General features: G+C 45.4%; 1 long non-coding RNA gene across 1 annotated transcript; it reads left to right on the forward strand.

Annotated features, from left to right (window-relative positions):
* The first annotated feature begins 364 nt into the window (after positions 1-364).
* On the forward strand, positions 365-10,430 carry LOC140593869 (uncharacterized). Its single transcript, XR_011994224.1, has 3 exons — positions 365-2,093; positions 2,329-2,409; positions 10,116-10,430. It is a non-coding gene; the product is annotated as an uncharacterized lncRNA (long non-coding RNA).
* The last annotated feature ends 10,105 nt before the right edge of the window (positions 10,431-20,535 follow it).

Below are 20,535 nucleotides of genomic sequence, written 5' to 3' on the forward strand. Positions count from 1 at the left end.
GAGTGACAACATGACTACAGATGGCTGGGGATTTCAGCAAAGAAGGTGGCAGTCCCCTGCTCCAGATTTTTTTTAGTTCTAAAGATGGGGTCGAGTCTTTTCTTGTGGCAGGTGGTTTTATCTGGGCTCTGGGAGTCAGAGAAGGTCTGAGGCAGGAGGCCCAGAGGACTTTTCAAGGAACTTGCAATTCTGTGATTGTACAATTAATTCATCATCTATTTTTTCTTTTTCTATTGTTTGTTTTGTATACACAGGACTGCTGGAAACAAAAATTATTGGAAATCCCATTCAGAAGGAATTATTGGAATGGCATTAATGTGCCATATGCATGGTACCCATGTCCCCTTATGAGGCAGTGAGAGATGGAAATCCCATACAAACAAGCAGAAGTGGCCTCTGCCGTCTGTAATGATGGGCAAGCCTGGGAAGTGATGTGCCCCAGCAGGAGGGGAACTGGGACATGTTCTTCCCTCTCCTCTCACGGGGAGGCCAAGCAAAGCTGAACCTTTAAGAACAGGGAGCCATATAAGGCCTCAGAAGTCAAGAGGGGTGATCAGGCAGAAAAAGGCCCCGCCTTTTTTGGGCAAGTTTACTGTAAGTGTCATAATCATTCAGCAAAGTCCATGGAATAGTGAGTGCTATTGGTCCTCCTGGGGCATTGCACCTGTGGACAGCTTGTCTAAGGACACCTGAGCTGGACAGGAGTATGGTCCCAAAGCCCACCTTCAGATCCTTAGGTGGGGCCGCAAACCCAACCAAGGGTCTGTATGAGGGGCCCTAGTGGGTGAATTAGTCAAGATGTCATCTGCGTCATCGGGGGGCATCAGGAGCTGGCTGCCCTCTGCATTCTTGCTTTATCTCCTTCTCGGGCAGGGAAGTCAGCACAGCTGGCCAGGCCGGTGCTGCCCGAAGGAGCTGGAGTGAAAGGTAGGCGTCCTCTGCCTCAGCTGGCGGTGCCTGGAGCAGGCAAAGACCAAGTGAGGTCCAGTGAGCTGAGCCCAAGACACACGCCTGCAACAGGTGACGGGGCTGGGGTGGGCTTGTCCTACAGGCCCTGGGAGGAGGAAAGAAGATTGGGATGGTCCCATAAAGACCAGGGACAGCAGCTCCCAGTGAAAGGCTCTCAGGACTAACGGAGCTGCCCAAGCTGGGGTGAGTGACTGGTTGGACTTGAGCAGGTAGCCTGGCGCCAAGTCTTCAGGGGGGCTCCAGGGAGGAAGGGCACAGAGAGTGGGCAGAGGCAGGACCGGAACCTTCTCTACAGAGGCCAGCTGTGGCTGGGTCTCTGCCTCCTCCTTCCTTTGCAGGCCCTTAGAGGGGGCCTCCAGGAGCGGGGCCTCTCCCACTCCTTCCCTTTATGACCAGAAGCAAGTTGGGGTTGAGACCAAAACAGCGCAGCTCTCCTTTCACTTCACTGTTCCACTAGGCAAAGGCGGGAAGCCTGCTGGCCTCTCTAGGGCTCTGGGAGCCGAGGGCAGGGATTCCTGCTGCATCTTCTGACCTGCTTCACCTACCCTGAAAGCACATCACCCTTGCCACATGGCATCATAATGGTCTTTTTGCAGTTGAGTCCTGTCGTATGGCCATAACTCAAGCGAATTCAACTGCAGGTGCTCAAAGAAAACTTTTAATAAAAAACAATGTGAAGTGTGTGATTTTTGCCAGTCGTTCCCACCACGTTACACATATGCCCCGGGGGTGTGAATCTGTGAACATTTGTATCCCAGTTCGGATCCTCTATTGCTGGGAGCATCTCACACACCAGTGTTTAAAGCTACGATACATATTTTTCATACAACATGACCTCAAAACACAAGCCAAGCCAAGTGCTTCCTCTGGTGCTCAGCCACGAAGCAGCCATCTGTTCCAGCGCTGCAGGGAGACTGGCTATGTTGTGTTTATTGAGAGGTTGCATTTCCGATGCCAACGTACCACCTCCCCGAGGGATCTTTTTTCCCCAAGAATAATTTTGATTGTATTTGATTTTCTTCTTGATGTTGATGTGAGGATCTACCTAGCTGCTTCCAGAGATGCAACTTCATTCTGGCTTTCTTCCTTGCTAAGCTGGGAGCTCCCTGAAGGCTGGGCCATAGGTAATCCACGTGTCTATCCCCGAGTGCGTGCCTGGCACACAGTGGACAGGCTACCATGCGTAAACAAAGCAGCCCGAGGGCAGCCAAGGACAGGTTCCTGGGCAGCCTTGCCTGTTTCCCTGTTTGCCTGTTTGAGATTGCATGATGATTTGGCCATGTGCCAGATCTGGGCGAAGGCGATGAACTCCTGTGTGTGCTGGGCTCACCTGCTGTACCTTCCAATATTTCTTTGCAGGCTCTGTCTTCGGTGGGTAAACCCAAACAGCTGACACGCGGCACCCTCCGCCTCTGGTGAGGGACTGCAAGCTGGCACGCAGTAAGTGCTTTGTGCTTCTAGGCTTCCACACTCTCACTTCTCATTTGCTCATTAGACACTTGGTCTCAGGCTCTGATTGCTGGATCCTCCTTCTCTTCCTCACTTCTAAACATTTGAGAGTCTTCGTTTCCATCTCTGATTCTGTTTTCTCCTCTCCTCCACCTGCATCTGTGTCTTACGCTGTCCTGCCCCATCCCACAGATCTCAGTACCATTGTGTGCTGCGCTGTCTGGTGTGGCAGCCACCAGCCAGTGTGGCTACTGAGCACATGAAATGTGACAAATCCAAACTGAGACGTACTGTCAGTGCAAATACACACCGGATCTTGAAGACTTAGGTTGGACAAAAATGTACAATATCTCATTAGTACTTTCGAATTGATTATAAGTTGACATGAGAAAATGTTGGCTTTGCTGGATTAAATCGCATTCATGAAAATTAGTGTCACCTGATTCTTTATGCCTTGTTTTTAATGTGACTACTAGAAATTTTTAGATTATCTAAATGACTCACACGTTATTTCTATTGGACAACTCTGATCTATACATTTATGCCTCCAAAACTTCTATGTTGAGCTTCTTTTCTCTGAGCTTTAGAGTGGCGTATTAGTCTGGATTCTCCAGAGAAACAGAATTGATAGGATGAGTTTGCACATGTGTGTGTATGTGTGTGTGTGTGTGTGTGTGTGTGTGTGTGTGTGTATTTGGAGAGAGATTTTAAGGAATTAGTTTGCGTGACTGTGGGCCTGGCAAATCTAAGATCTGTAAGACAAGCTGGCAGGCTGGAGACCCAGGGCAGAGTTGATGTTACAGTCTTGAGTCTGAAGGCAATCTGCTCACAGAAGTCCCTTCTCCCGTGAAGATCCTCAGTCTTTTCTCTCAGGGCCTTCAACTGATTAGATGAGACCCACCCATAGCAGGGAGGGTAATCTGCTTCAAAGTCTACTGATTTAAGTGTTAACCTTATCTTTTTTTTTTTAAGATTTTATTTATTCATGAGAGACACAGAGGCAGAGACACAGGCAAAGGGAGAAGCAGGCTCCATGCAGGGAGCCTGATGTGGGACTCGATCCTGGGGGATCATGCCCTGGGCCAAAGGCAGGCACTAAAACTCTGAGCTACCCAGGGATCCCTAAGTGTTAATCTCATCTTTAAATACACGTTCACAGCAGCACCCAGACTGGTATTTAGTCAAATCTCAGCTCCATGCCCAGCAAAGTTGACATGAAATTAGCCACAAGAAGTGCTTTGGCCAACTTGGTGTCCCCACATAGTTCATCTGTGGCCATCTTAGACTTCCTGTGCCCCAAGCAGACCTCTCTGTTCCTCCCCCACCCCAGTGGATAAGATTTCCATTCACCCAGTTGCTGAGCCCAAACCCAAGGAGACCCCCATAGCACCTTTCTTTCCTCACCTTTCCCTCCTGTCCATCAGCAAGCCCTGATGGTAGATCAGATCCTGGTTCTGATGCTGCCACACTGGTCCAAGCCTGCATCATAGCACCTGCATGTGACAGTTCTCCAAACCATCTGACCGTTTCCCCTGCCACCCATCAACACACAAATCACACAGCAGTTACGTTCTCCTGTTTAGCACATCAACTTACCCAGTAATCCCCAGTTTCAAAACTCCAACCGCTTTCTATCACATTCAGAATAAAATAGGAAATCTTTACGGAAGCCCACAAGATGCAAAGACCAGGCCTTACCAATTTCTCTGAGCAGTGCTCCCCGCTGGCCAAACTGGCCCCCTCACAGTTTCTCAGATGTGTCAAGGACATTCCTGTCTCAGGATCTCTGTATGCTTGGCCCTTCTCCCTGGTCTCCCTCCTTCCTTTCCTTCCTGCTAAGGCGTCCTTCCAGGCCTGCCCACTGCTAAGAACCACCTCCCTTGAGCTGGTAGGTGGCTTCTCTGCACTTCATCAGGTGCTGACTCCGCCGTGTGACTTTCCTGACCTCACCTGCCATGTACCCACGGGACTTCTGGGCTTCTACGCCCAGCCATGCTAACCTCTGCTGGTCTCACTGTCTCATCAGGAATGACAGCAACAGCTTCCGTTTCATAGGTTTGTTTGGGGGATTGAAGTGACACTCTTCATAAAGTGCCTGCTCACAGTAAATATTCAACAAACGCCAGCTAAAACATTGCTGATTTTCATTGTGAAACTTAGAAATTAAGGAACTGAGAGCCATGCAACAGGACAGGGACAGCCAGTCTATCATCCAAATTTCTGGCTGTTTGTACCACCCCACCCCTGACTAAGAGCCTAAGGGGTAGAATTATTTGAGAGGTGGGTATAGAATATGTAATTCCATTTTTAAAAGAGAATTAAGTTTTGCATTAAATACAAAGTTAGCAATGGCTACAGAGAAAGGGTTCAGTATTTTCCCTTTTACTCTATGTCGGCTTTATTGGGTTTGAATCATTCCTACCTTTCACGCTTCCTTTCTTCCAAATCAGCACATTTGGCCCTATGGTCCCAATGAAGGACATACCGATTTTAAGGTGAAATTTGTTATCCTGGCAAGTTAAGAGTACATTGGGAGAACAGGCTTCTCACTGAAGCCGGTACATAGAACGGGAGGTGCAGCCCCTCATCAATGAAAAGATAGAAGCAAACAATACCCTACTTTCAATGAGTTTCAGTCTCCAGATGTGAAGGAACTCTAATTGCAAACTGCTAATGGGATTTGCAGATGTCATCTCAGAATCTTCCAGAAACACAAAGCTGGAGGAGTATCAGGGACTAGAGGCAGATAACATGGCAGGAATTATCAAAACGTGGGAACAATAAAAATAGGGCAGCCTGGGTGGCTCAGTGGTTTAGTGCCGCCTTTGGCCCAGGGCATGATCCTGGAGACCTGGGATAGAGTCTCACGTTGGGCTCCCTGTGTGGAGCCTGCTTCTCCCTCTGCCTGTGTCTCTGCCTCTCTCTCTCTCTCTCTCTCTCATGAATAAATAAATAAAATCCTAGAAAAAATATATTTTTTAAAATTAAAAAAAATAGAAATATATTGAACTCAGTTTTGCTTTGATGATCCAGAGGGTGATTTACAATTGTGCATTGCTTCAGGGTCATTACACTAGACAAGCTCATTGTGTACTGTAAATGGACAGATGTTCACATTAACACACGAACTGCTAACAGTTAGCAGCTTCCCAGGCAACAGGGGTTGGTCTGTTAATAATCTCTTCCATTTATTGGCACCCTCTGTGCCAGGAGCAATGTTAAGTGCTTTCTTTAGATTTTCTTATTTAATCCCCTCTGCCACCCTATGAGGTCTACGTTTGGAGGAAGTTGACACGAAGTGAAATGGTGTGTGTGCAGCTATCTGGGGAAAATGATAAGGTCTGAGTCTCCAGCACAGATGTATTTGTGTTGCAATTGCTCCTAGCCACTACTCTATGCTGCCTAGAAAGTACCCAAATTGTGTTTCGATGAAGAGGCCAAAGAGAGGAAGTCAACAAAGGAGATGGAGATAGTCAGTCATGAGAACAGTTAAGTGAGGCTTCTGTGAAATGCCTCACTTCACAGGAAGGGCGAACTTTCCATGTTGGAAATAATAATGTTCATATGGGATGAACGCTCTTGTACATCAAAATACCATGGGCTTCTTTAAACCAAGGGTTCAAAGTCATGTCATGTGACATGAACTTGTCTGGATTACATGAGAATCTAGAAACTCATCCCGTTTGTGTTGGAGTGGCAGTGGTTTCCCAACTGTACTACCAACACCCATCATCTGAAACCAATGTTATTATTTATATTCAGCTCGCAAAAATGATTCTCCCATTTTCCCATGTTCTGCTTTGAATCACTTGATAGTTTATGAGTCACAGCTCTCACAGGATGCATGGGACCCTCAAAGTACGTAATTAATGAGAGTTTAGTGAAGGGGCCATTCACAAAGATTTGGACAAGGTTGAAGGAGAACAATAGGTTATGGTGAAGGTCTCAAGCCTCCTCAGCTCACATGCCCTAGAAAGGCCAAGAGGAGGGAGCAGATTCCAGAGCCTGGAGAGGGTGGCTATAGCAAGGCCGCCTGACCTGAGCCTGCTCCTGTAGAAAGATCAGGAGAGCCAGGGGCGCGGGGGAGACCTAGAGGGGATATGTGTTCTCAACCCTCTTTCTTCCCTACCCTTGAACCCTGCCAGTGTGCCTTAATGGAAGCCACTGAGCAGGAGAGGCTGTTACTGTTCCGAGCACACAGATCAAGGTGGAGAAAGATGGAAAATGGATTTGCATGAGGATAATAGAAGACACCTACCACAATCCTACTTCCAAAAATGAATAACTGAAATGAAAACAGTTAAAACAAGAACAAAAAGAAAAAAATCCAAGTGATGAAATGATTTAAAAAAATCAAAATAAAAAACACCCACTGAGAGGTCACAAATAGGCTGTTGAGCAGAAATAACCAAGACTATTTGATTTCCCCTAACACATGCCTTACACACATTTGAATTTTTTGTCAATATTTAAATATTGGGAGATTTTACACAGACATCTGGATTTCCTGTTTTCCTTTATTTTTTAAAAAATTTAAAAATAACTGACATACAATATTGTATTGGTTACAGGTGTACAACATAGTGATTCAACATTTGTGCATGTCACAAAATGGTCACCACAATAAGCCTAGTTACTATCTGTCACCATACAAAGTTGTTATATTCCTTGTGCTGTACGTTACATCCCTCAGTCTTATTTATTTTACAGTGGGAAGATTGTACCTTTTAATCATCTTCACCTATTTTGTCCATCCCCCACCTCAAACTCCTCCCTTCTGGCAACTTTCTATTTCTTCTCTGTATGGATGAGTCTGTTTTGTTTTGTTTATTCATTTGTCTTCTTTATTTTTATTTTTTAAGATTTATTTATTTATTTACTTATTTATTTGAGAGAGAGTGAGTGCATGAGCAGAGGGAGGGGCAGAGGGGAAGCCGACTCCCCGCTGAGCAGGGATACCAGCCCAGAAGATTATGACCTGAGTGGAAACCAAGAGTCAGATGCTTAACTGACTCATTTGTCTTGTTTTTTAGAATCCTCATTACTTAACTTAGCATAATACCCTCTAGGTGCATCCATGTTGTCACAAATAACAAGATTTCATTCTTTTTTATGGCCTGGTAATAGCCTATTGTGTGTGTATGTGTATGTACACATCCACATACATACGGACACATACTGACTACAACTTCCCTAGCCATTCATCTATCAATGGAAATTATTACTTTCATATCTTGTCGATGATAAATAACACTGCAATGAGCATAGTGGTGCACATGTCAAATTGGCTTTGGCTTTCTTGAGGTAAATAGCTAGAAGTGAAATTGCTGAATCATATAATATTTCTATTTTTAGTTCTTTGAGGAGTCTCCATACTGTTTTCCACAGTGGCTGCACCAGTTTGCATTCCCACCAACAGCACATGAGGGTTCCTTTCTCCACACCCTCACCAACACTTATTTCTTGTCTTTTTGAAACTAACCATCCTGACAGGTGTGAGGGGATATCTCATTGTAGTTTTGATTTGCATTTCCCTGATCATCAGTGATGTTGAGTATCTTTTCTTTTCTTTTTTTTTTTTTTTTAAGATTTTATCTATTTATTCATGAGAGACACACAGAGAGAGGCAGAGGCACAGGCAGAGGGAGAAGCAGGCTCCATGCAGGGAGCCCTACATGGGACTCGATCCCGGGTCTCCAGGATCACACCCCGGGCCGAAAGCAGCATTAAACCGCTGAGCCACCTGGGCTGCCCGAGCATCTTTTCATGCATCTGTTGATCATTGGTATGTCTTTTTTTTTTTTTTTGGAAAAATGTCTAGTCAGGCCCTCTGCCCATTTCAAATCAGGTGGGTTGTTTTTTGATATTAAGTTGTATGTGTTTATATATATATATATTTGTGAGAGTAGCCCCTTATGAGATTTGTCATCTGTGAATATTTTCTCTCATGCAGTAAGCTGCCTTTTCCTTTTGTTGATGGCTTCCTTCACTGTGCAAAATCTTTTTAGTTTATTGTAGTCCTATTTGTTTATTTTTGCTTTTGTTGTCCTTGCCTGAGGAGACTGACTCCACGCCTCTCCACAAAATACTGTGAAAACCAATATCAAAGAGCTTACTGCCTGTTTTCTTCTAGGAATTTTATGGTTTCAGGTCTTACATTTAAATCTTTAATTCCTTTTGATTTACTTTGTGAATGATCCAAGAAATGGTCCAGTTTCATTCTTTTGCGTGTGGCTGTCCAGTTTTCCCAACACCATTTATTGAAGAGACTCTCTTTCCCATTGCAAGTTCTTGTGTCCTTTGTCGTAGATTAATTGACCATATAACCATGGATTTATTTCTGGGCTCTCTCTTCTGTTCTATTGATCTGTGTGTCTGCTTTTGTGTCAAAATCATACCGTTTTGATTACTGCAACTTTGTAGCGTATGGTTCCTTCTGCATGGAACACAAACATACCTGCCTTCATCTGCATCCCTCAGGTATTACCTTGGATATCACCTCACTTCCTTTGGGGAGCTTTGTCTCCAGAAGCTCCTATAGCATCCCAGGCTAGTGATGATCATACTGTGTTATCACCTCCAGACTAAATCTAAGATGACAGAGACTGAGCCTGTCTTGCCTATTGTATCCATAGGACCTCTGCATGATAACCACTCAATACTGTTTGAGGAATATACGGGCACACCCTAATCTCTAATAGTTTTAAAGAAACCAAAGTCAAGTCCTCTAAGCAGCTCTGTTTCTGTCTCCAAGATAACAAGTATGAAACAAGCAGCTCCAGGGAGAAAGTGAATGAGTTTAAAGAGTCACTAGCTCACTTCCCAGCAAGAGCTGGCTCTGGCAAGCTTTTACAATTCCACCTCTCACGAGAAAACATTTGGTTTATAGGTTGTTCTGACTTGGCTTTGAAAAACCAAGAACACATTCAATTTAATTACCATTCAGCATTAGTCAGCATGGATTCACAGAAGTCCTCACTCTCCATATTTATTAAGAAATCCATCGACCCTCATTTTTCTAGACAGGGCAATTTCAGACACTTCCTGTCTCCAAGAAGTCATTGCTAATATTGAATTCCAATAGTATGTGAAACTGTGGCTGGCAGCCAATAAAAGATGCTTTAAACCCCAGCCCTCCCTTGGTAGATAGCCCGGCAATTTGTGAGCAACCTAACAGGCAGTGGAATTCGTAGAATTCTGAAATCCAAGCCTTTCTCTTTTGGTGGCAAGAGCCAAGGGAGGATGGATAGCCCCAATGGAGCTGGTTTTGGAATCAAAGTTGCATGCATTCATTCACCCTATGTTCAGGATGAAATATTCTTTTTCCAGAAGACTTGAAAATGTACCCTGACATGACAAGAGAAAAATGCTAGAATGTATTTACTTTCTCTAACTGGAAGGCAGATGCCATTTCCAGACCTGACTCAGGCAAGGCAGGTGGGAGTTAGTGCCAGCCAGCTTGGGGCCCTGCCTGGTGCCGGACCTCAGGTCCTCAGGAGATGAAAAAGCCCATCTGCTTGCCCAGCATGGCCTCGCTGTAATGTGTGCAGCGGGTACCTTGTATTTGCTCTCTGTGGGGATTTAATGTAATGTCTGTCGAATGCAACCAGAATCTCAAAAGCATGGAGCCGTAGGGAGAGAAAGGCCCACAAGCTGTAAATAGCAGCAGAACGAAACACCATGTTTTTTGTTGACAGGTGTTCCCTGGGGAAGGTCCCTCCTCCCAGGAGGAGCTACATCACCAGAGTCTTCGCCACCCCCCACCCCGACATGACAGTCCACAAAGAAGTGCAGAAATGACTGCTCTGTTATTACAACGAGATAAAATGTGACTCGTTGTCAGGAACAGAAACGAGCAGCAATGATGCTTTTCTTTCTTTCTCTGGAAAATGGTATGAGCTGCTGGATTGCGTGTGGCCTCTAGAATTAAGTCCGTCGTGCGATGAACACCTGGCTTCACAGAATCGCAGGCTGTTACAGTTCCAACAGAACTTTGATGCCACACATCCGAGGTACTGTGAGAGGTGTCTTACAGGAGAGGCGTCCCAAACTCAGAAGGTCCGAGTGATTTCCCTGAGGCTGTGCCAGGCATTAGAAGCAGAGAAGGAACTCAATTTCCTAATCCAACCCGTGACCTTTCATACGATGCCACTGTCCCGGGGAACACAGCCCTGCATCCGCGGGGTTTAGGCAACAAGCAATGGGATTAAGTGTCTGTCTTAGTAGGCTTGGGCTGCTATACCCAAACTACCATAGACTGGGTGGCTTAAAGAGTGAATATTTATTTCTCACAGTCTGGAGGCTGGAAGGTCCAAATTCAAGGCTCTAATAGATTCCGTGTCCCAAGAGAGCCTGTTTCCTAGGTCAGAGATGGCCATTGTCTCAGTGTCCTCACAGGGCAGAAGGAGCAAGGGAACTCTCTGGATTCTCTTTACAAGGGCACTAATCCCATTCCTGAGGGCTCCATCCTCATGACCTAATCACCTCCCAAAGGCCCCACCTCCTAATACATCACCCTGGGAGTTCAGATTCAGCAGAAGACTATCCTGGTGGACCTAAGCCTGCACAGATGCTCAGTGGGAGACAATTAGGCATCTTACTGCCCCCGATCTGCCTCCTCCCTACTTCTCCCCACCTTTCGTGTCCCCCAAAACAGACATAAAAGCACAGAGCAGGAAGGTTTGCAAGACCACAGACCACACCGCACTGGGTCTGTAAATCACAGGTGGACTAAAGTTTCTCCCACATTCGCCCGTCCTGCCCTCTTCTTTCAGACAATGGGACCCATGCAGACCAGATGTTAGCCATTTCCTCTTTTCAAAATAAAATACTTGCGAAGGGGACAGTGTCAAGGGGCCTAAGGGTTTTTTTTGAGGGGGGTGTCAGATACCCCTAGATGAAAAGCCAGACTGAAGAAGAAGAATGGAGCCGGTGGGGTTCTATTCTTAGAGGAACAGATTGCAGGACAGCTCGTTCCCAGCCCCCAGCTCCGTGTTCATTTCCGTGGCCAGTCAGTGAAGGGAACTCCCAAGTCATTACAAACCATCCCTGATGATCGCAGTGATGGGTTTTTTTTGCAGCCCAGATTTTCTACCTAATGCTTCAGCGGACTAATGAGGTGCCAGCTCCTTGGCCTCGTGGCAGATCTGGGAGGGATGAGCAGGGCAGGGGAAGGGCGATTTGATCCCCAGGACTTCGTGCGTTGGAGGCAGAATTCCAGCGGCCGGGCAATCCTGTCCTCTGGCCACTAGGCTAACAGGACAGAAGGGGGCTATTGAAAATAAGATGAGGGAAGGCTGAGCTGGGCGGTGGGCTCATAGGAGCACTCAGTTCTCCTCCCTCTGCAACTTGACATGGGGCACAGATGAAAGATCTCAGAGTAATAAGAGAGAAAAAGGCACATTTATTCTCTCACTTCATTTGCTTGCCAGGCAGGAGTGGGGCCAGCAACCTGCTCCACAAGGCTTGGCTCTCCAATGCATTGCATTTTGCCTCATTGCTGGCTTCCCTAAGAATATTTGCTTTTTGAAAAAAATATTTTAAATAATAATTGCTTTAGGGTCTACTTAAAGATAAGTAACTTGATTTTCTCACAAAACAGCTCAGTCTGCTGGTCCCCGGCAAAAAAAGTCAATCTCTTCTTTATTGCAGTGTGTAAGCCAGTCTGCCTCTGGGAATTTGCCAAAGTAAATAATCCTAAATCCTGAAAAATCTACACTCAAGACTATGTTTATTATGGCACTACTTATTAGCATGAAGAAACAGTAAACATTTTAAATATTTAATGATAGGGTGATAATGGTTAAGTAAATTGTGTAAATTCCCAGTAAGGAATATTATTCAGTCATTACAAGTGATGGGAAAATGCTAAATTCACTGAAAAGAAGACAATAAGGCTATAAAATTAAATTCGTGGACCTCTCTAGAGACATGGAGAAAACCTGCCATAAAATTTCCTAAAACATTAACAGTGATTGCAGAAAGGTGGCAGGATCATAGATGATTCCTTTTCTTAAGTTTTTAGTTACATAATCGTACTTTTGTAATGGAAAAATATGAATATAATTTTCCAAAAAAATTATTGCACTGACCCACTAAGACATTTCGTTCTTCTGGACCTAAGAGGCAGGTGTCTGACTTGAAAGAAGTCTCCATGCAGAGGACTGAGGAGTTTAGTGACTCAGCATGAGTCACCTGTGAGTCAACCTAGTGTGAAGCATGTCAGGTAGTTACTATGACAGCTACTGCTTGTTAGGTGGTGTTCATAAAAGTGTGGTTTCTAGAACTCCTGCCGTTCTCTCCACTGGCCGCGTGATGCAGACTCTGCTGTCCAGAACTGTGTTACCACAACCAGAAAGTGACTGAGGGTGAGGAGTCAGGGCAACAAGGCGCCTGAGAACCACAGGATAGGGAAACGGAAGTTTCCAGTTGGGCGTATGGAACTGCAGAAAGAGATGTAGCTATGGCCCGTTGGTTGTCCTCTAATATTTGAGAAACTGGAACATTGTCTTGTTCTTAACATCTATTCCCTCTTCACTAGGAAGTTGGTGTCTTTATCCATGAGTGATCAAGGAAAAGGTCACTCTTCATTTGTCACCCTGGTTCTGATTCTCTATGTGCCATGTGCTCTTCCAAATCCAGTGGCAGGGATCTATCTCCTTTATATAGGGTTGATTTGCCAATCACTGAATTCTTCCTTCGTAAGTGCTTCAGTTCAGACGTTAACCATAAATCCCTTGCCATTATTTCTGTAGAGTTGCTGCTCTTCCTACTTTGCTACTGTACAAACCCATGCCATGCTGTTATTTGTTATTATTATTCATTCATGCCACAAATATTTTCATGAGCACTCACCACATGCCAGCCGCACATGAGGCTCTGGGGCACGAAATTACCCAAAATAGATGAAAGTTTTGCCCTCAGTCAGCTTAGTTCTAGTGAGGTAGAAAGAGTTAACAGCAGGTATTTGCATGTCCTAACTTTATACTCATCCCCATCCTGTTAGATAAGTACTATTATTATCTCCATCTTAGAGATGAGGAACTGTAGGTAGAACTATGCTGAGCAACTCATCCAAAGAGAAAGGGTTGGAATGCCTGGGTGGCTCGGTGGGTTGAGTGCCCAACACTTGGTTTCGGCTCAGGTTATGATCTCAGGGTCATGAGAACAAGCCCCGGGTTGGGCTCCATGATCAGCAGGGAGTCTGCTTGAGATTCTCTCTCTCCCTCTCCCTCTGCCCCTCCTCCTGCTTCTCCCTTTGCCTGTGTCTCTGCTTCTCTGTGTCTCTCATAAATAAATAAATACCCAACCAAACAAAAAAGGATGCCCAAACCCCCGAGAAATAGTTATCTGTAGGGGGACAGGAGAATGGGCTGGAAGGTGAAAGACAGGACCCAGACTTTCTAATATATATATTTTTTTTTTATTTAATATATATTTTATTTATTTAATATATATATATTTTTTTATTACAGTGCTTGGATTCTGATGTGTGTCAATGGTTATCAGTTCCCTAAATGAAGAGGAGGAAGGCGGAGAGGAGGAGGAGGAGCAGCACCCTCTGCCGCAGGCCCCGGGAAGGCTGCCCTGGAGGCAATGAGGGTGGGGCCGGGCCCCAGCCGCCCTCCCCTCCCCCTCCGCAGAGCCCGAGGCCTCAGGGTCGCGCCTCCTGAGCTGCGGGGAGGGGACATTCAAAGCGGAGGGACCATGGGTCTGCTGACTGAGCGATGAGACCTCTTCGGCTTCTTCCCCTACTGCACCTCGGGACTCGGGGCTGGGCTCACACCCCCACCGCAGTCCAGTCCCCAGCCGTGGAGCAGAGGGCTTCGCTGCGGGACAGGGACGGATGCCCCAGCTCAGAGCAACCGCTGGCACGCCCGAGAGCAGCCTCCGTGCCCCCGGGCTCTGAAGGCTCTCCAGGGCCTGGCCCACGACGGGTGCCTGCACACTCCCTCTATTCCCCGTTTGCACAAGGGAAGCACACGGAGGGAGACTTTTGTCAGGATCCTCCTGCACTGAGGGGCAACTCCCCCTACACCACTCATCACACCTTTGCTTTGAACCTTCAAAATGACCCTTACAATTTCCCTCCTTTTTGTGCTCCTGGGCTTGGGGGAGGGGGCCATTAGTATTTTTTTAATACCTAAACTATTTTAGACTCCCCGCAAGATTGAGCAGGTCCACAGCCCTGCCCCCATGCATGCGCAGCCTCCCTGCTTGTCAGCCTCCCCAGCACCGCGGTACCTTTGTCACAACGGATGAGCCTGCGTCCACACAGCATCACCACCTAAGTGCACAGTTTACCTCCAGGTTCACTCTTGGTGCTGTACCCCCTGCGGGTTTGGACAAATGTATAATGACATGTATCCCCCGGTAGGCATCACACAGAGCAGTCTCACTGCCCTAAACACCCCCTGGGCCCTGCCCCTGTCTCCCTTTCTCCCCTGGCCCCTGGCCACTGACCCTTTCACTTCTTCACAGGTTCCCCCTCTCTAGAATGCATACAGTTGGAATCATAATTCATATTTTAAAAATAATTTTTATTGTCTTACTGTTATCTTAGCAGGGTTTGGGGAAATGAGCACATCAAAAAGTTAACGATTGGGGCGCCTGGGTAGCTCAGTGGGTTAAGCGTCTGCCTTCGGCTGGGGTCATAATCCCAGTGTCCGGGGATCCAGCCCCCAGTAGGGTTCCCTGCTCAGCCAGGAGCTTGCTTCTCCCTCTTCCTTTACCCTCCCCCGCTTCTGTTTGCTCCCTCTCTCTCTCTCTCTCAAATAAATGAAACCTTTTTTTTAAGTTCATGTTTAATATGCCATATTTAAATGGAAATCCCTGTGTTTCTACTAATTTTTCTTTTAAGATGGAAGATGGTTTTCTTAGGAAAAAGAAAACTCTTCCCTACGTTGAGTTCAAAAACTATGAGTGAGGGTTCAATGTGAACAATCTCAAAGCCTGTGGGGATTTCAGTTCTGGGGGAGCTTCTGGGAAGGTGCAGAGTTTGTGCTCAGGGTGGTCACAACTTCCAGTGGAATTAGGAGGCAACAGTGCCATGTTCCCCGACGACGCTGCCACCAAAAACCCTGTTATGGGTGGGACTGTGTCCTCCTGAAAGAGCTACGTTGAAGTCCTAACGCCCAGTACCTCAGTGACCTTATTTGGAGATAAGGCCTTGATAAATGTAATCCAGTCAAAATGAGGCAGAGAGGGGGCTCTAATCCTATATGACAGGGGTCCTCATGCAAACGGGAAATGTGGACACAGGCGACAGAGAACCGAGATGATGTGAAGACTTGCAGAAGACAGCCAGCATCTACAAGCCTAAGAGTGTCAGAAGCCACAGAAGCTGGGAGGGAGGCCTGAAACAGATTCTTCCCTGCAAGGTTTCGGAGAGAGTAGGGTCCTGCTGACAGCTTGGTTTTAGACTTCTAGCCTCCAGAATTGTGAGACATGAATTTCTGTTGTTGCAAGCCTCTTGGTCTGTGACTTCTAGTTACAGTTGGAATTCCACATGGTGACCTTTCCAGAAAGAGATTAGTTGGTTCTTGGTTTGAAAATCAGATTAGCTTAAAGAGGTTTTATTTTGCTATGTTTTGCATTGGCTTTTTAAATATAAATGTTGACCTGGATACCCTCCACCCCCACCCCAATCTGAAGAATTCCTTATCATTTTGGCTACAGCAGGGTTTTTTCCTGCTTTGGAAAAAGGAGAAAAAAAAAAAAAAAACCAACAAAAAAACAGGTAGTTAAATTTTGAGGTCTGTCTTCTCCAGGGCTTTGAAGATGAAGAAAAGCAGCTTAATTGGCTCTGGACTGTCTTGGGGGTGATTTGATATTCTTTTTAAAAATAGATAGCAAGGAAAATTGTCTCATATTGAAATGCAACTCCCTCAGACTCATTTTTAAAGGCTCCCTTGCAGGCATCCCTCCCGGCTTCCTGAGAGCCCTGCTGGCTCACTCATCTGCTCCCCAGGGCCAACTGGAGAGAGCTCTCCCTGGCTTCCCCTCTGCTCTGCCTCTGCCAGCACCTCCTCAATTTCCTCATCATTTTTAGGATTTCCCCCTTTCAAGATGTATCTGAATCTTCAAGAAATTTGGAAGAGGAAAAATGCCTGCTTTGTCCTAGCCATACTGTCACTAACCCTGAGTGGAGGAGAGATGGCTGTGTCTCCACGTTGGCTCAGAGGGAGTCTGTTTCCCCCTCTTAACCCACCCCAGTCCCAGCACTGGGGCAGACCCCTGCCTCTGAGGCTCCATTCGAATGTTCGGTGTTGACACGGAAAAGGCCACGGCCCTCACGGTAGTGCAGCGCTGCTAAAGTGTGTTCCACATCATTAGCTTCCAATTGCCTTGGCTTCTCAATTCATGTCATTTATTCCAAACCATCTCCGGTGGATTTAGCGGAGCATAACCCTGGAATCTGAAGAGGAGGGGAATATTTTGAAACCTCGTTAACTGTTAGGATCTTTTCTATTAATACTCTAAGCCATAAAATTGCCTCATTTGGGTATTTTTTAAATGCCAACCTCCTCTACTCTGATAAATTTCAGACCACCTCTCTCATGCACAGGTGAGCTGTACTCTGACAAAGCACAGGCACGATTGTCTGACCAGGTTTATTGGTAACTAAAGACCATCAGAAATACCTTCTTTTCACTTTGCTTAGTTTAAGACTGTCCCTGAACCTTCTGGTGGTGTCTGTTATGGTCAAGCACTTGACCAAAAAGGCGAGATTGAGGGCCTGTGGGCAAATTTTAAATTCTTCTTTGGGTCTTTCACTGAGGTGCTAATGGATCAAAACATGGAATTCTTTATGGAGGTTTGTGTTAAAGAGAAGGGTCTATATAAGGAAAGAATCAGAGTAACGGTACCGTTTTCACAAATTACAGACCTCTTTGGAATTGTGTTTGATGTGAAATTATAGTCTGTCTCCAGCTTCCTTTTCGCAGCTGTGAGTTGTTTACTATTTAACCATGTAACCTCAAATTACAGAGAAGATGGGGGAAAAAAATCCCTGTTTGGGGTATAGACTATGCTCATCTTCGCAGATATCTTGGAGTGTGCATAGCATAAGATTCCTATTAGTTGTCATACAGTTCATTTTAACACCCATCTCCTGGTTGCTCGTGTAGTTTTGAAAGTGGTGTGTCCATAAATAAGGAAAAAATCTGGAAAATCTGGAAAAATTTCAAAACTGAGCTGAAATGCAGCGATCTGGTTTTAACCTTTAAGAAAATCAACTTCATTATTAATTTCCCCTCAGACATCTCCTGGGATCTGGCAAAGGCAAATTGCAAAAAGGTTAGCCAGATTGCATTTGGGCAGAAAATCTTATTTAGATCATATCATCACAACCAACTAGCAGTATTTGGAAATCAGACATGGATAATGCCAAGGAATGAGGGAGGTAGGAAGGGCTTGCAGCTCTCACAGGGCCTGCCCCAGACCCTGAGTGCTCCTGGTACCCAGTGAGCATCTGCTCAGAAGCAGCATAGGGATCCTGGGGCACTTCCATCAGCCAAAGTCTGGCGATCCTTAGGAAAGCATCTAGCTTTTAAAGCTTTAGTTCTCTCATCTGTAAAAAGAGGGAGTTAAAGAGAAGACCTCTAAGAATCCTTCCAGTTCAAAAAAATTCTGATTCTAGGCCATTTTTGACTCATTGCTGACACTGCATGCTTATAGGAAGTTTTCATGGGAGAAATGAAATCTGAGTAGTGCCATGAAAATTTAGTTCAAGAGTTTTGGGGTATTCTAGGCTACAGAGTGGTGTAACTGATGCCCTATGGATAAGTGAGGACAGAACACCCTAAGACAGGTGGATTGAAATTCTGGCTCTTCCACTTCCTTAGCTGTACCAATACCTAGAAATAACATCAAACACCTAGTACAGTATCAGGAACTTTGTAAATAAATAACAAATTGAAGCTATTAATGATATTGGAAGGTGGCTGCCCATTGAAGCAGAAAGAGTGTGTATGTGTAGGGGCACCTGGGTGGCTCAGTTGGTTAAGTGTATGACTCTTGATTTTAGTGCAGGTCATGATCTCAGGGTCATGAGATTGAGTCCTATGTTGGGCTCCACAACCGGGTGTGGAACCTGCTTAAGATTCTCTCTCTCTCCCTCTCCCTCTGTCTCTCCTTTCCTCATTCTCTTGCTCTCTTTTTCTCTCTCAAAAAAAGAAAAAGAAAGAAGAAAGAAAGAAAGAAAGAAAGAAAGAAAGAAAGAAAGAAAGAAAGAAAGAAAAAAGGGTGTGTGTACAGAAGAAGAATATGTGAGAGGGAGAGTTGTTGAAAAATCCTGAAGCCTTTAGTCACAAACTATAAATTGTTATGAGCTCATGGCAGTTGTGACCATCTATTGATCTACAAAGAGAATCTAGGAGTCAATGCTTGAAAAGGGGGACCAGTGGACAGAAGTGAGACAGGCCATCAAACTAGGAGACATTTGGCATGCTATGGTTTTATCCTAAGATGCAGTGGCTCTGAGAATTAACTCTAGAAATTCCCATGAAGTTGGTAGTAATGAAAATCATGCAAACAACCACACAAGGAAGCCAGGGCCAACACACAGCAGAAAAGTCTTGGGAATGGAAGCTCGGAAGCCAGTCATAGTCAAAGTGAAAGGATGGGGTACAGAGAGAAGCAGACATAAATCAGTAAGAGGACCTCAAACAAGTTAGGATGGCTCCTGCTCATATGGGACACAGTACCTATGCATCCATTGACTGGCTAAATGGATGGATGGATGGTGTCCTTGAAGCTAAAGACAGAGAAGCAGGAAAGTGCTGAGGAGCAGGACAGAAGACAGAGTCTATGTCTGAAAAAGCACCATTGTTTCCTTTTGCTCTGGTTATTTTTCTTATTTTTTATTTTTTTCTCCTCACCCCCTTACCTGTTCAGGGACTATCTCAGGTGTCCCTGAACCCAGTTAAAGCCCAGCGGGTCCCTGAGTAGGGCCTTGCAGAAATCTTTAATGCATGGTAGCAATAGTCATTGTGCCTTTTTCCATCCCCTTTTCTCTAGTTATCCTCATTGCTCTTTCTCTGGGCAGGTTCTCATTCTCTGACTCCAGGGGCCAACGGTCTCCTAGTGGGTCAGTCTGTATATCCAGGTTCACACGAACATATGCCATTTGATCATGTAGTGTCACTGCTCAAAATTTTCCAAGGCTCTGCATTGTGCATAAGTCAGAACCCCAGTTACTTTGTTTGGCTCTATTTTTGCCCAGCATGACTGTTCAAGCTCCTGCTTTCTTCCAGAAATGCTCCAGGCCCATCAGGACTCTGCCCTCAAACCTCAGCTCAGCTTTGTCCCTGTGCTAATGCATTTCTCTTGCCTGCAAAGTCCTGGGTCTACCCACCCACCAGTCCTGAGGTGCTGATCTGTGTGTGTGTCCCTGCTCATCCCTGCTCACACCTCTCCTTTTTCTGTCTGGCTTTCATTCATCCACTCTCTTCTCTTTTGGTGATTGTACTGCCAATTCCAACTAGATAGTAAGCAGCTTGGAGGTAAGGATTACATTTTATTTTATTTTATTTTTAAAGATTTTATTTATTTATTCATGAGAGACACGGAGAGAGAGGGGCAGAGACATAGGCAGAGGGAGAAGCAAGCTCCCTGCAGGGAGCCCGATGCGGGACTCGATCCCAGGACCCCAGGATCATGACCTGAGCCAAAGGCAGATGCTCAACCACTGACCCACCCAGGTACCCCAAGGATTACATTTTATATTGCCTTCCCCATAGCATTATCTGATTAATGGGAAACACTATTGGCATTCATGGGATTTCTAAAGCACTTGTGAATTTACAAAGTCATTTCAAATAAATTTTATTAGTTAAAGTGAAGGAAACCTTTCCAAAGGCCATATAAAAATAGACTTTTAAAATCAGACTTCCCATTTGAGTAATAAATTGAATTAAATTTTTGGATTAAAAAAAAAGATGTGATATTGGCTTTTCATTTCTTCCACTAGTTGTTTCCAGGCAACCTTGAACTTGTCAAATAAAAAAGTATAAACAGAAGATGGAGATGTACGACCTTACCTTGAGAGTCCTGCGCTTGGTAGGCTGAGTGCACTATTCAGCATTGCAAGTAGATATTCCTTAAAGACCAACCCTC

This window comes from Vulpes vulpes, chromosome 9 (assembly GCF_048418805.1).
Source record: "Vulpes vulpes isolate BD-2025 chromosome 9, VulVul3, whole genome shotgun sequence".
NCBI lineage: Eukaryota > Metazoa > Chordata > Mammalia > Carnivora > Canidae > Vulpes > Vulpes vulpes.